This window comes from Mugil cephalus, chromosome 7 (genome assembly GCF_022458985.1).
Source record: "Mugil cephalus isolate CIBA_MC_2020 chromosome 7, CIBA_Mcephalus_1.1, whole genome shotgun sequence".
In the NCBI taxonomy this organism is placed as follows: domain Eukaryota; kingdom Metazoa; phylum Chordata; class Actinopteri; order Mugiliformes; family Mugilidae; genus Mugil; species Mugil cephalus.
The window spans coordinates 17,015,980-17,029,558 of record NC_061776.1 but is presented as its reverse complement, the minus strand read 5'-3'; the positions used below and the strand labels follow the sequence as shown (position 1 = coordinate 17,029,558).

At 42.9% G+C, this 13,579-nt stretch overlaps 1 protein-coding gene across 1 annotated transcript in view; it reads right to left on the bottom strand.

Annotated features, from left to right (window-relative positions):
- gpc1b (glypican 1b) overlaps window positions 1-13,579 on the bottom strand; it is a 65,342-nt gene that overhangs the window by 43,498 nt on the left and 8,265 nt on the right. The window lies entirely within an intron of this gene.

The window sequence follows — 13,579 nt, the reverse complement described above, 5'->3', positions numbered from 1 at the left end:
AGGTACAGCAGCAGTCAGTTAGCTCCCTGCAAAGAGAGAGGACAATGGGCTGTTGGAAGAAAAATGATCCTTGCATTTAACCTGAAATACTGAACCAGTCTAATAGTTTATTTTTTCCCCTGGATTTGTGCTAAAGAAATGAAGGTGGTAAACTATTCAGAACGTCTTGAAAAGAGAGAAAACACAGGTGCAAAGATTCACTAAATGTCCCTTTCTTTCTTTCTTTCTGGATCTGAAAGCTTATTTTTGCATGAGCTTACATCTTCTGGCTCATATTTTTCCCTCTCAGGTTAGATGAGCTTTTTTTTTTTTATCCAACAGCAAACTCTGAGAGGTCTTTCACTTTCACTTCACACCGTACAAATTTTCCTGCGCCGTATTATTCAGATGGAATGCAATGCCTTGCTGTTGTGCCTCCTCTTTCAGGTTGGGTTTCCACCACCTGTTCTTCCTACTTTTCCGCCTCCTCGTCCAGCTGTGAGAAGGTGTTTTGAACGCTCCAAAGGACGGCTGGACTTGAATGTGTGGACCTAAGCCAGCTCTCGCCTGACATCATGTACCCTTTCCCCGCATCGCAGCCTCCTACAAAGCCCACCATTGTGTGGCCCAGCCTGTGCCCTCTACCCATGCCCATCAACCCACCCAAATCCCACTGTACTAGCATCAGTCAACAGACAAAAAGCACTTCTAATTAACTTCAGATCTGTCAGCGACCGCTGAGCTGTGCCAAAACAGGCATGTCAGATCTGGCCTCGTCTGATTGTATGGACATTTTTTCCCAAAAATTTGAAAGGAGGGCTGAAGAAAAAAGGAAAAAAAAAAACACAATGGTCATACAATAGGACTGTTATCTGTCACATGCACACATTTGTGCCGTTACACAACAGGACGTCAGTGTTGTTGTGTATGTGTCTGCATCCTTACGGTTTTGTGTACAGGAACTGGCATCTTTTTACTCTGACAAACAGAATGCATTATTATACCCTATCATAAAAAATATCACATTTTGTACTTTAACTTCACAATTTTAGTCAAGGTTAACATTTCACAGAATGTGTTTTGGGAAAAAAAAAACTGCATGAAAGATAGTCTGTCTTGGAATGCCATGGTGATAACAGATATAGATACTGTATCTGCTCTGATGGATTGGTGGAGGAGGCACAATCTCTGACTGACTGTACTGTAGATGAAGAATGATATTTCCAAAAAATGTCACAAAAAAAAAATATATATATATATATATATATATATATATATATATATATGCATATTGGCTTCTAATCCAGCTAAAAGGGTAGGCAGTGCTGTTACTCTAAATCTAATTGTACCATTCTGGCTCTTCTGTGCTAACGCCTGATATTAACGTTGAGTTATTGTGATTGCCCTTGAAACTAGAGGTGAAAATGTTAAAAGGTGAGCTTGGAAGCCACATTTTTTTCTGTCTGCTCAGCTTTCCTAATATTAAGTGCAAACAAGGCTGGGTGGAAAATTCCGGCCATAGGAGAACTACAATGCAGGTCTTTGAGATTCGTTGTATGTAACGGCTGTTTGAACATTTTTGTCACACAAATCTGTATAAATAGCAGGTTTCTTTTCACCTTTTAAAAGGGAAAGAGAGATGGGAGAGGGGGGAGAGAGATAGGGTGTTTCTTTTGCTGCAGAGCAGCGTTCGCTTCAGAGAGTCACTGAACATCAAAGCCGGCCCTGGGCTAGAAATAAGGGAAGAGAGATGAGGACTATATAGAACTCACCAAACATTGGTCTCCACCGAGAATCTTTGGAAGGAAAGTAAAAAGAGAGGGAGTGTGTGAAACAAAAAGAAAAGGTCTTTTTTTTTCCCTTCAGAGAAAGGAGTATGGATGTGACGGTCTTATTAAGGCGGCCCCGTCTCCAGACAGCACGATAGGTTCCCTTTACAGACTACTATAATAACGACAGGGGTAGTCGCCAGTTAACTGCCAGGGCAGATGTCTGTATCGCCAAACGCTGCCGCAGCACACAACCCCGGCCTTTATGAGAGCTAGAGGATGGTTAAATGCAAGGACGGACCATAAAAGCAGATATCTCCTTCATTTTGTTCCCCACACACACACACACACACACACAGTAACCACATGCAGGCCATGGAAACACCTACAGGTGCAATAAAAATCCTAAACCGCAACATATTCTGTTTGCCAAACAAGGCAGAGACGATATAACGCTGACAAGACAGACCCCTCTGAATCATCCCCACAAGTCCACAACGACAAAAAGAGGCAAATTGAACAGCCTTGAATTGCATCCATCCATTTCCTCTTTACTGACCCACAAAAAAAAAGAAAAAAAAAGAAAACATCATTAACAGCTCTCTACTGCAGAGTGAAGTGATTATTTCAATTTGGATAGACTTTGGAGCAGTTAAGGGGACAGTTAGCCATCTGAGCCGGCTGCTGTGAACGTGTTTCACTGGGCTACAGAGGGGTTCATATGCCAAGGATTCATTGGGACGTTAGATCTGATGGGGGAATTTGGAGTGTTCCATTACCAGAGAACTTAATTAGAAGAGATAGGGACGCAAACTGTGAGTAGACGATGAACAGTCGCAGAGTGGAACTTGTCTTTGGATTTCATATTTCTGTTTGCTTCATCTAGCACATCTGCTACGATGGAGAGAAAATTCTGAGGAGGTTTTTCCTGAGAAGAAGCAACAAAATTAGACCCCAAGATCTTTAACCTTATGACAGAATGACTTGTATTTGACCTAAATGTTGCTCTAGCTACTCCAGTGTTATTGAATTGATAAGATGAATTTATAGGTCAGAGAGAGGGCAAAAAAACTGGATCAAAATCTCTAAACAACTTAAGGAGAATAACGGGTACAAAACAAACATGCACATTTTTGGGATAGTAGATGGATAGAGAGTTTATATGTGGAGAAACGGGGAAGTCACTCATACTGTGCCGTGACAGATTTAACAGAAACAATTCCTCAGGTCAAAACCTCGGTCATCATTTTTTTTTTTTTTTAGGAAAATAAAAACAAAAATACACAGCGTTCTTTACAAAAATAACCAACACACAATCCCTCATCTCTAAGGTCAAAATGTTCTCGATTGCAATAAAAACAGCTCTGTTTGAGTGTGGACCAACAGAGACGGCAGTGTTCTCTCTTGTTTTCCCCTTTAGCCTCACAATTACACGCCGACTCCTCATTCAACAGCGAACAAACACATAAAGGAAATGACTGCAGGTAATTCTGTTGCATGTTGATCATGAGCAACTTCTGCTCTGAATGCAATTAGGAAAACTGTAAATAGTTTTCTAGATCCGTTTGAATTTCATTTAACAGATACCATTAGCCACAACATTTAAACCACCTTCTTCCATTGTTTTGGGATGCTCACTGTACCAACTCTAGGGGCTATCGGCAGTGGACAGAGGTCAGCACTGGAACCCTACACACTCCTACACACAACACATTTTCGTGTACCTCTCAGCAATTTCAGCTACGTTAGCTCATCTGTTTTCTCAGACAACACAGGCCAGCCTTTCCGTTCTGCATCACTGAACCTTGGCCACCCATGGCCCTGTCACTGGTTCCCTCCTTCCTTAGAGATGCTATGTCCCAGTCAGTCATCTGGCCATGACAATTTAGCCTCAGTTAAAGCTCCTCGAAATCTTCCATATTATAATTTATAACGTTCACTTGCTGCCTGATATAACAGGAGCAATGATAACCGGATGATTGTCATTATTCACTTCACCGAGCTCCGGACGTCAGGTGACTTTTTTGTTGACGCCGCCATATTGGCAGGAAAAATGAACGGCGCCAGCGCTGATTTCAGGCCATCAAGAGTTTATAACACATCAAACAGATACAAAATGACCAGTACAAGGTAAAACTCAACAAATCACATACAACATCTTATCATGCCCCAGGTGTGAGTATTAAAACAGCCAGCCGGGACAATGTTCCTGACCTGTAATATTCGGATGTATAGAACTACCTCATTAACTTTCCTTTGTCCTACTCCGGAGTCACTGAAAGCTCTCTTCGTCATAACGGCAGCATAATGTAGCGAGCTAATCACTGTGCTAAACAGTCTCTTATATGCCAATCTTTTATGACATTAACACAGTTTAAATAAATGTCTAAATGCGCCGACATGCAACAAATTATTCTTATATTTTTATTTATTATACAAGTGCACTGTACTGTGTACAGTAACATAATCACAATAAAAACAGTTTAATCCCGAATTCCTTTCTCATAGTGAGTGGTTTTAGTGCTGAATGACCAACATTCCTTTGTAATCCATGTTATAAACATCAGCCTAACTTGCCTTTATGAAAAGACATCGTGTTAAAAGCATACTAAATAAACAAGATATTACGCTTGGAAAACGCTGGATTCTGATATAAAGTGATCGCTCCGGAAGTCAAACCTGTTTCTTGAGGCCTCTCACCGCTCTGTCTTCTCGTTTTATCGCATTAATCCACATGTACCGTCTTGCGGGATGTTTGGGAATCCTATAAAACGATTTGCGCTTTGCTGGTCCCCGACTATTCTGGCATCCTGGAGCACGACAGCCCCACTTTAATTAGTTAGTTGCTCACAGTTGTGAACTGAATAGTCATTAGAGGAGCGCACTTTCCTGCCAATATGGCGGCGTTGCGATTAAAGGCGCAGAGTGACGTCTCTCTGTTATCAGAGTGACAGAGCTCTATTATAGCTGATCAGTGTATATTCTTAGTGCATGTCAGCGATAATTTGAAAAAGGAAGCCGTTTCTTTTGCACTTTCCCATCCCGACAAAAATGACGCTTGAGTGCCGAAGGTTCAAGACAGTAGGCAGAAATGAAATAATAATCACCTCCCAATGAAAATGTGAGCATGGTCTATGGAAAGGAGTATTTATAGCAGGGTAATGGTGCATTAGGCACTGTGTTCCCAGGAGAGAAGGGACCTAGCTACAATTTGCAAAATGGGCGAAGCAGGGGGCGGAGGGTTCAAACTGTTAAAACTGTCTCTTCTAAGAACCACTGCATGACATTTAGCTACGGCAGAGCTGGTGGGCCACCGCACAGAATAACTTTCCATGTCTGTTTCAGAGAAGCAAAGTGAAAGTCAGAAAGCAGAGTGCTTTCAGAAAAGGTAACAAGATGGTGAAAGCAGGAGTCGGGGGAATATTCTAGCTGCAACGAGAACGCTCCTTATCAGAAGAATGAAAGTGGTTTCCTTTCACAATGGAGGAATGTCCTTGGAGGGTTGTCTGAGATACATTTAACATCCATTCAAGTTATACTGCCCGTCTACTGTAGAAAAGGTGCACCGGCTAATATAATAATAGCTGTTTTGTATAGGCTTTGTATTTGGCTGATGTATAGGATAATCTACATGTAGATCACTGGAATGGGGTCCTTATAATATGCTGTGAGCATCGGTGACAGAGAGCAGTGGCATAGCTTTTGGTTTAGCTAGGCAAATACACCACCAAATGACAAATGACACTGAATCACCCGGGCTTGATTATGCACTACTTCTTTGTTTGCACCTTGTTGGAGGGAGACACAGTCAAACATCTAAAAGTAAATAATTTGAAATGACATGAGAAGAAAGCAATTCTTCAAGTTTGAGAAGTCGTGGCCAGTAAATTAGGGGTACTAGTATACTATGGCATTTAAAAAAATACTTTCATATGTTTTGCAAAACTGGGTTCTCATCCTGATGAGCACGCCAAAAGATTTTCAGTGATCTACATTATGGTGTATCTAAAACAAAGAAAACGGAAAAGATATTTGACTTGTCTTGAGTTTTCTTGCGAGATATTTCACTGTAAACCATTTAACATCTCAGCTCAGAATGGTTAAATCTTAGTAAAAGGGTTTATGTAAAAAATAAATAATATGTTATGAGTCATTCTGGCCGCATAGTGTTGTACAGGTATTCAGTATCTTTCTTGCATGAATCCTGATCTATGACAACACAACCATAGACTGTATATAAATATGGAGTTTGGAGCCAGAGTCTGCGCAGTACGGTCCGAGACTCTATTTATTTAATTTTTCTTCTTTTTTTCCTGCTGTAGGACCGCTTTACAGAGCAGTAGGCAAGGCAACTGGTTGTCATCATGAAGTCACATCCTGTTTGTATAGCGTCAAGTACTGATCAGAAAAATGGTCACTTGGACATGCATTAGCATTATATTATGTACCTCAACTATTTAAAAAAAAAAATTTGGATTATATTTTCATGTTTTCATTTGGCCCAAGTCCCCTCCACTAATACAGAGGAGGAATAACCTATGATGCAGCCACACAAGGGGGAGCTCTACTTGCTTTGGCTTCAATTTTGAGGAACGCATCCATCTTTATATACAGTCTATGTACACAACAGAAAACTTGGGGCCAACGAGGAACTGCGTCTGCATAAGTGTGCTTGTGCCACAGCGTACTGTCCTACTTCAGAGGTCATCACGCCCTTCAGTCGCTCTGAATAAACACAGACAATGGCAAATGATTTAAAGTTCCCCATCACCTCAAAATCACCGGCCACTTTGCCATGCTCTGACTGCCGTAGTATCTTCTCCGCCTCGCTGGGCGACTCAGGAGTTAACTGGTGCCACTCACATGAAAGCTGTTTTCATGTTCTCCGCCCTCGCATCCACCCAGCAGACGCGGCGCAGTTAATAAGAATTTAATCTTGTTGGGCTGCAAAAGCGTGAAAGATAATAATCAAGTTAATCATAAGAAACTGAGGGTAGAAATATGTTTGCAGCAATTTATGATTGATTTTACTTTAATGAGCATGCCTCGCTGCTGGTGCACAGTTGGACAAACACGCACACACACATAGGCGCAGACATACACTAAAAGACACATTTATGTAACGGTTGAACAACCTGAGCCGCAGCAGTCAGAGGAGACAGTAGAATCCGCTCCGTGTCCAAGGCATAAACAACAGCTACTGACGTCACCCAAAATCAACAGGGCCAGGGCCTGAGAAAGCTGGCCAGCCAATTTATATAACTACGTGGAAAAAAAAAAAAAAGAGAGAGCGAGAGTCTTTGGGAAAAGTGCGACAGCTGTGCTTAATCAAGGCAACTAAGCCAAGAACGACGTAAAGGGACACAGAGAGACTGGGAGAAGGTGGAGAAAGCTGAAGAGAGAGCAAAAGGGGAAAAGAGAGGAAGACTGAGGAGAGGAAAGGCTCAATTGAGAACACATATCTCAAAACACTGGCGGTGTGAAAAAGGGATGGAGGATTTAAGAAAAGAGAGGCTGTTGCTGTAAGAGTTCATCTTAGCGAGAGCACAGCCCTCTTAAAAACCACGTCTATGGCACATCAAAGCTTCTCTTTTAGCGTCCATTAACGACCGAAGAAGTGCAACATTTGCCCCCTTCACCAACTTACCAAGGAGAGTACTTTTCTTTAGTTTATATGTTTAAGGAGAAGAAGTTAAGTCAATATGCTTTTCCAATATGCTTTTCTGAATAAAGTCAAGTTAAAGAAGTGGCCGGACAATACGTTACGAGACAAAATCCTCCTGGGAAACCTACCCCAATCCCACCTACCTTGGTACGCTCCGTCCAGTCCTCTAGGCCCTGGCCATTCATCAGCAGACATCACATGACACACAAGAAGCATTCATCCTGAGCCGCAGTCTCTTCTGCCCAAAAGGATTTGTGATTCAATTTGACTGAGTGATGCCCTGGGCCCCAGAGCTGGAACTGAGGCTGCTGCTGGGATCTGCTGGGAATGTGAGGTGCATGGGGACACACACGGGGGCAGACTGTGTGACAGAGGCGGCGCCGCTGCTTCTCCGCAACTGAATTTACCGACATACTGTCAATGTTTTGACCGATTTTGATAGAGGACTCCAATAGAAAGACGCACAGACGGGAAAATGCCACAAACAGAATTACCCAGCACGCAACTTAAGCCTTTGGGAGATGGTGAAAAATGTACATCGCATTAAAGGCAAAGGAAAATAAAAACAAAGACATGGGAAAACAAAGTACAACAGAAAGAAATAATAATAATAAAAAAAGCCTTTTATCCGCCTTTTCCATCAACTCCTTCATCATCTGCTTTTATCTCAGCAGGACGGTAGCAAGAGCATGAAAGATTTAAGGGCAAGGCTTTTAGTTTAAACCAGATCCCGGCCCTGAGCCGCAGACGAGGAGTGAAGCTGAGAGATACTAGACGATCTCTGACAAAGCGCACTGTTAGAATCACCAATAAAGTCAGGGAATACAAATGGCGCGAGACAGTTGTATGCTTCTCTCAAGGTGCCTAATATGACACCGCTGAGTCAGGGATTCCAGCTGAAATAGATTACCGCATGATGCTACACTTTGTGTATAGTATCCCCATCAGTAGGCTGCGGGTCCGTGCAGGAAATTTCCCAGCAGGCGCCAGGATTTTGTCTGAGCGCGCAACTATTTAAATGAGATCGCTGTATTGTAGTTTTGCGATGATTGGAAAACAGTGCATCTCGGAGTCTCCTAGGATACAGTGTGGTGTTGCGTTCACGTTTTCATTATGTGCTTGTTATATTACTGCAGCTCATTTCTGTCTTAGGCGACAGAGAATGCTGCTGAATGACATCTAGCAGTAAAATACCAAGTGCAATTTTGGCAAATCCCAACTGACTGTTTGTATGCTTAAAAAAAACACACATATATATTTAACCATTACTTTAAAGGTAGCCTGAAAACAAATATAATAAAAAATAAAATGCTGGAATAACCTACGGAAGTAGATCCGGTAGGCTAGCTCCTCTCTCTTAACAACACACAAGTTTAAAATTCATATTCATTCAAACCCATTTTTTTATTATTCCTGTATCATTTCTAACTTCACCTTCGTCCTTTTAAAACAATTCATAGCATACACAAAGCTCATATTCCAACTTTTACATGTAGCCCTTCAAAAGCTGCACCTAACATGTTCTTTGTCACCTTGTCTGGTGGAGTAACCGTTAGACAGGAATGTGAAAACATTATGTAAAAACGTGTCTTATGTGCACAGTTACCAGAATAAGCAAGCAGGGAGAGAGGCGCCTTAAAGTAATGCAGCTGGACACTCACAAAGATTAACCGCATTTTTTATGTATTTAAATACGCGCACACACTCGCTCTATACATATTATATTATATGCTTTGAATACGCGAGTCAGCCAGCCGTGCACTAAGCTTTGGTTGACAGAGTTCATTTGGAAGATGTAAAATATTTATGAGGGAAGACTCTGTGGGGAAGGAAGGAGAGATGAAAATAGCGAGGGAGAAATGGAGAGAAAGCAAATAACGAGACAGGACGAAGCGGTGGTGAGTTGGCCTAACTGAGGAGGCAGGTGTTACAGCCGAACAGAGGAATTGCAAGCTAAATAAGTCATTGTCATTTTGAGTTCATTTGCTTGCTGTTTGCTATCCCCTCCTGGGAGTGGATGGGGGGAAGCGTACCAAGTTATACTTGCACAGTACAGTATTGATACGCCCGCTACTCCCTGTCCCCCGAAACAATGGAATGTGCAATATAGTCATAGAAAGCTGCTTATTGAGTATTCCCCGTGCTGGAATAAATATGGAGCCAAACGTAGTCACAAATTTACCCCCCCAAAAAAAGATCAAACAGAAAAGTTCTCTAATTTGAAGTAGTTTTCTTTGCACACATTCCAGCTTTTCTTTCAGGTAGAAACTAGAAACTTGCCGTTTCATCACTTTCAAAACCGAAAGGCATAACCACCGACTGGGGAGATCACTCGAACACTACGTAGCTTCAGTTCTGTCGGCGTTCAGTGGGAACGCTGAAGTGATGCAATACCTCGCTGGTGGTTGGTACGGTTGCGATTATTGACTCTGCGCAGCATACGAATGCATCACATTCAGGCTGGATAAAACCTTGGCCGTCCATTCCTCCATGCTTTGTTCCATTTTCAGGCTACAACGTTAAGAGGTGCTGTTACGTAGTTCTTTCAGCTGCGTTCATGTGTTTTCGCCGAACACTTAAGTTACTAGAGGCTCCTCTTGTGCGCGCAGGCGAAAACAAAAAGTTCAAATAAAGGAGTTCTTTCTCTGACTGATCAGCCTGAATGGTGTACGATGTTTTCCAGATACTCTTTTGATAAGTGACGCACAATTTAAAACTGACAATAAGGAGTTGCTCAAGGGAGCGTGGATGGATCGAAAGAGGGAAACAGACTAACGGGGAGAGAAAAAGGAGATAATGAGGGGGGGGAGCATGAAAACGAGGCTTTAGGAAATAAAAAGCTAATCCTGTACCAGAAAACAGGATGACAATTGACAGTAATTACATATTTCCCCCTGTAATTATAAGCTTTTTTTACGCGACCCTCTTCTCACAAGGCCTTCGTAACCCTTTGGTCATTCCCGCTCCTCGGTCTTTAGACAGACCTCCATATCTAAATAGAAGGGGCTGGTCAGACCAAATAAGCAAACCACCATGAACTACAGGGGCTTTCCTCAGCCACAAATAACGCTGGAGAAATGATGTCACATAAAACCCGATCTCAGTATCTAATTACAGAAGAATGTGCTCGGGAAGGACGAAATCCGACAAGAAACTCGGAACGAACGGAAGAAGTTTGCTCACCGCAAGCGGGGAGAGGGAGATATAAAGAGTAGGCAGCACACCGCCCGAGCAACTCATTCGGGTATTCTGGTCGCTACAAGAACCAATGTTTTGAAGGAGCAAACTTCTGTGGAAGTTTAAAGCAATTATACAGCGGATGGACGGACGGAGAGGGCGGCGTAAGCGCTGCGCAGCCTGGAAAAATAGGCTAGGCTGCTAAGAAGATGATGGCGCAACCCAAATATTTCTCTGTAATTACATTTGAAGTCCGAGAAAAGGAAGTTGGAAGACATAAAGTGCATGTGAGAAATGTGCGAAAATGGATTATAGGGGAGATTTATAAATAAATCTAAAAAGACGCTGCGATTCTTTACAAAATCTGTTAATAAGACGCAACCACGCCGGCTATAAGGGGATCATGTTATGGATTAATTAGCTGCGTTCCCACATCATTCCTACGTCTGTCTCCCAACGCCCCGAGGAGAAAGGGGTCCTGAGATGCAATCATCTTCAGACAGTAAATATTTTCTTGGTACTTTCTCATCGTGTTCTCAAAACATGTGTCTTCAATTTTCAGGGCATGAAATAGATCTTAAAGTTAGATCACAACAACACGGAGCCGTGAAAAATCACAGACACGTAACAGAAACAAACGAGCAGTGTTTCCACAGGGCATCTGTGAGCACGCAGCAAAAATATTGTCATGAAAAATAAATGATTTCACAACTTCCTCTGCAGGGGCAGAGAGGGAAACAATGAGAGAGCGATAAAGCCTCAAATGCGGAGACGGCTCTACGGAGAGAGAGAGAGAGAGAGAGAGAGAGAGAGAGAAAGTGGGCGGTGGGAGGAAATAATTAAGATAATAGAAAGTAGCGTGAAACTGTTTATCTGCGGAAAATTTGAGAAAACCTTCGGGAAGTTATGAATGCCAAGCAGCAAATCGGCAGCAATGTGTGGAGCCAGTTGCCCACAGCTAAAAAAAAAAAAAAAAATCCTCCAGAATTATCAATTAATACTGGAGAGTTAAAGGTTTGATGGAGCTAAAAGGAAAGTGACAAACTCCTCTGCATCCAAAGAAACATGCTTCCAGTTCGGGAGGGATTATGAGAGAGAAATGTTTACACCTCAGGGGAGAGGAGGGGGAAGTGGAGACAAAGAAGATATTCGCAAGTCTCAAGACACCTGGGATATCTGCAGCAAACACACAAATGCAGAGGCACCTGCACTTTCTCAAGGCTCGATCGCTTTCCGTTCACTTTCTGCACAGACACGTCTGCACTGTTTAGCTCTGCAAAGATGTCCACTGTCGTGTCTTGAAACTTTTACACAGCGGAGCTGAACTGTACTGCAGGGCGCACGGGCAAGAGATGTGTGCACTGCTGGACCTTTGTGTCCTATCTTTAGCATTGGTGTGTGCGCGAGGTGCCAGACACCCTTCAGGCCTTCGTGCGATTTTATCATCATCTTCTATCTTTTTATTTAGAAGCCCAGTCTTTCATATTCTCAATCCTCATTTCCTCTTCTTCTTTTTTCTTCATCTGTGCCAGAGATACGAGTCTACAATCTGTCACCATCAGAGAGTTACCATCTATTCTGGTAATTATGCAGAGTATAAACAACTAGATCTGATCCAGAGGAAGCGCTAAAAAGTGTGGCTACAGGCTTCACAAAGGATAGACTGAAGAAAAATAGACACGAAGACACGGGAAAAGCGTCTCTCAGTCGTGAGGACCCAGATTTGGCTGACCTTAGCGCGTAAACTGAAAAGAAAATGTCCATTAAATGACTGACAATTACTGATCGGCAGCTATTGTGACAACAAAATGAATCATTTGTCAAGTGAAAATACCAAGAGAGAGCTGAGTCATTTGAAAGATATCACCTTGGGTATTCCTGCCTTCATCGTTTAACTGAACAACTTGAAAAAAACCAAAAAACAAAAAAAAACAAAAAAACAAAACAGAAAAATGATAAAATAGGACTGCAGATTATTTTTTGGCTGGTCAGTGAATCCACTGCTAAACACGTCCAAGACAGAGAAGAAGTCCAAGGTGATGTTTTAAATGACTAAACTTGGAAAGTTTCTGATTTACTGTGCGTCCATCAATTTATTTATGAACCAACAAAGTGGAAAAACACTGTTACATTTGTTACATTTTACCTTTAGCTAAGGGACGCGTGTTAGGCAGAGAGCGGACGTCTCCCAACAAACATTCTGGTCCACAGCTGCAGACGGTGCGTATGTGTGTGTTGGTACAGGGCGTGCCGCTGTGTAAAACTCCAACGCCGCGCGCTCGCTTAAAATGGTAGAGGCCGTCCCGGTTTGGGTCTGTACCATCTGTCAAGCAGCGGGAGGGCAAGGCAGGCAGTGGGAGAGAGCAAAGCCACGCTGCGGCTACACAGCCCGTTCCTTGTCACCTCAAATACTCACCTAGTTTACAGAAAGCGCCGCTGGAGGGGACATGAACCTCAGCTGCTTGGCATGGCAAACATACACTTTGACATAATGGAAGAAAGTGCCAAAAAAATTTTTTTTTTTTAAATGATGCACACACACACACACACACACCAGCAAATGGAAAGGAAACATTAATAACAGTCACACTACAGCTTTAGAAGTCTGGCCGAGTGTACACATCTGCGGCGCACACACGCAAGCGGATGCGCTCTCGTTCGCTTGTGAGCACACTGGCACACGAGCTCACATCCGCACACGACGTCCGCGCACCCACACACACGAGGAGAGGAGACAGTGAGGGAGCCCGCTGTGATCAGGGAATAATTCGCCAGATCCTCTGAAGACAAAAGAGGAGTCACGCGCACCGACACACTGACGCCCTCGCACACGCCCGTGCCCACCATAAACGGCCATGCGCGCGCCTGTTGTAGTGGACACGGCCACCCCCTGCGGTGACATGAAGAAAAAAAAAAAATAATAATAAAAAAGAAAACCTGGCCCGTGCTGTCATCTGTGTGTTTGTTGTCCGTGTGCGTGCTGGCAAAA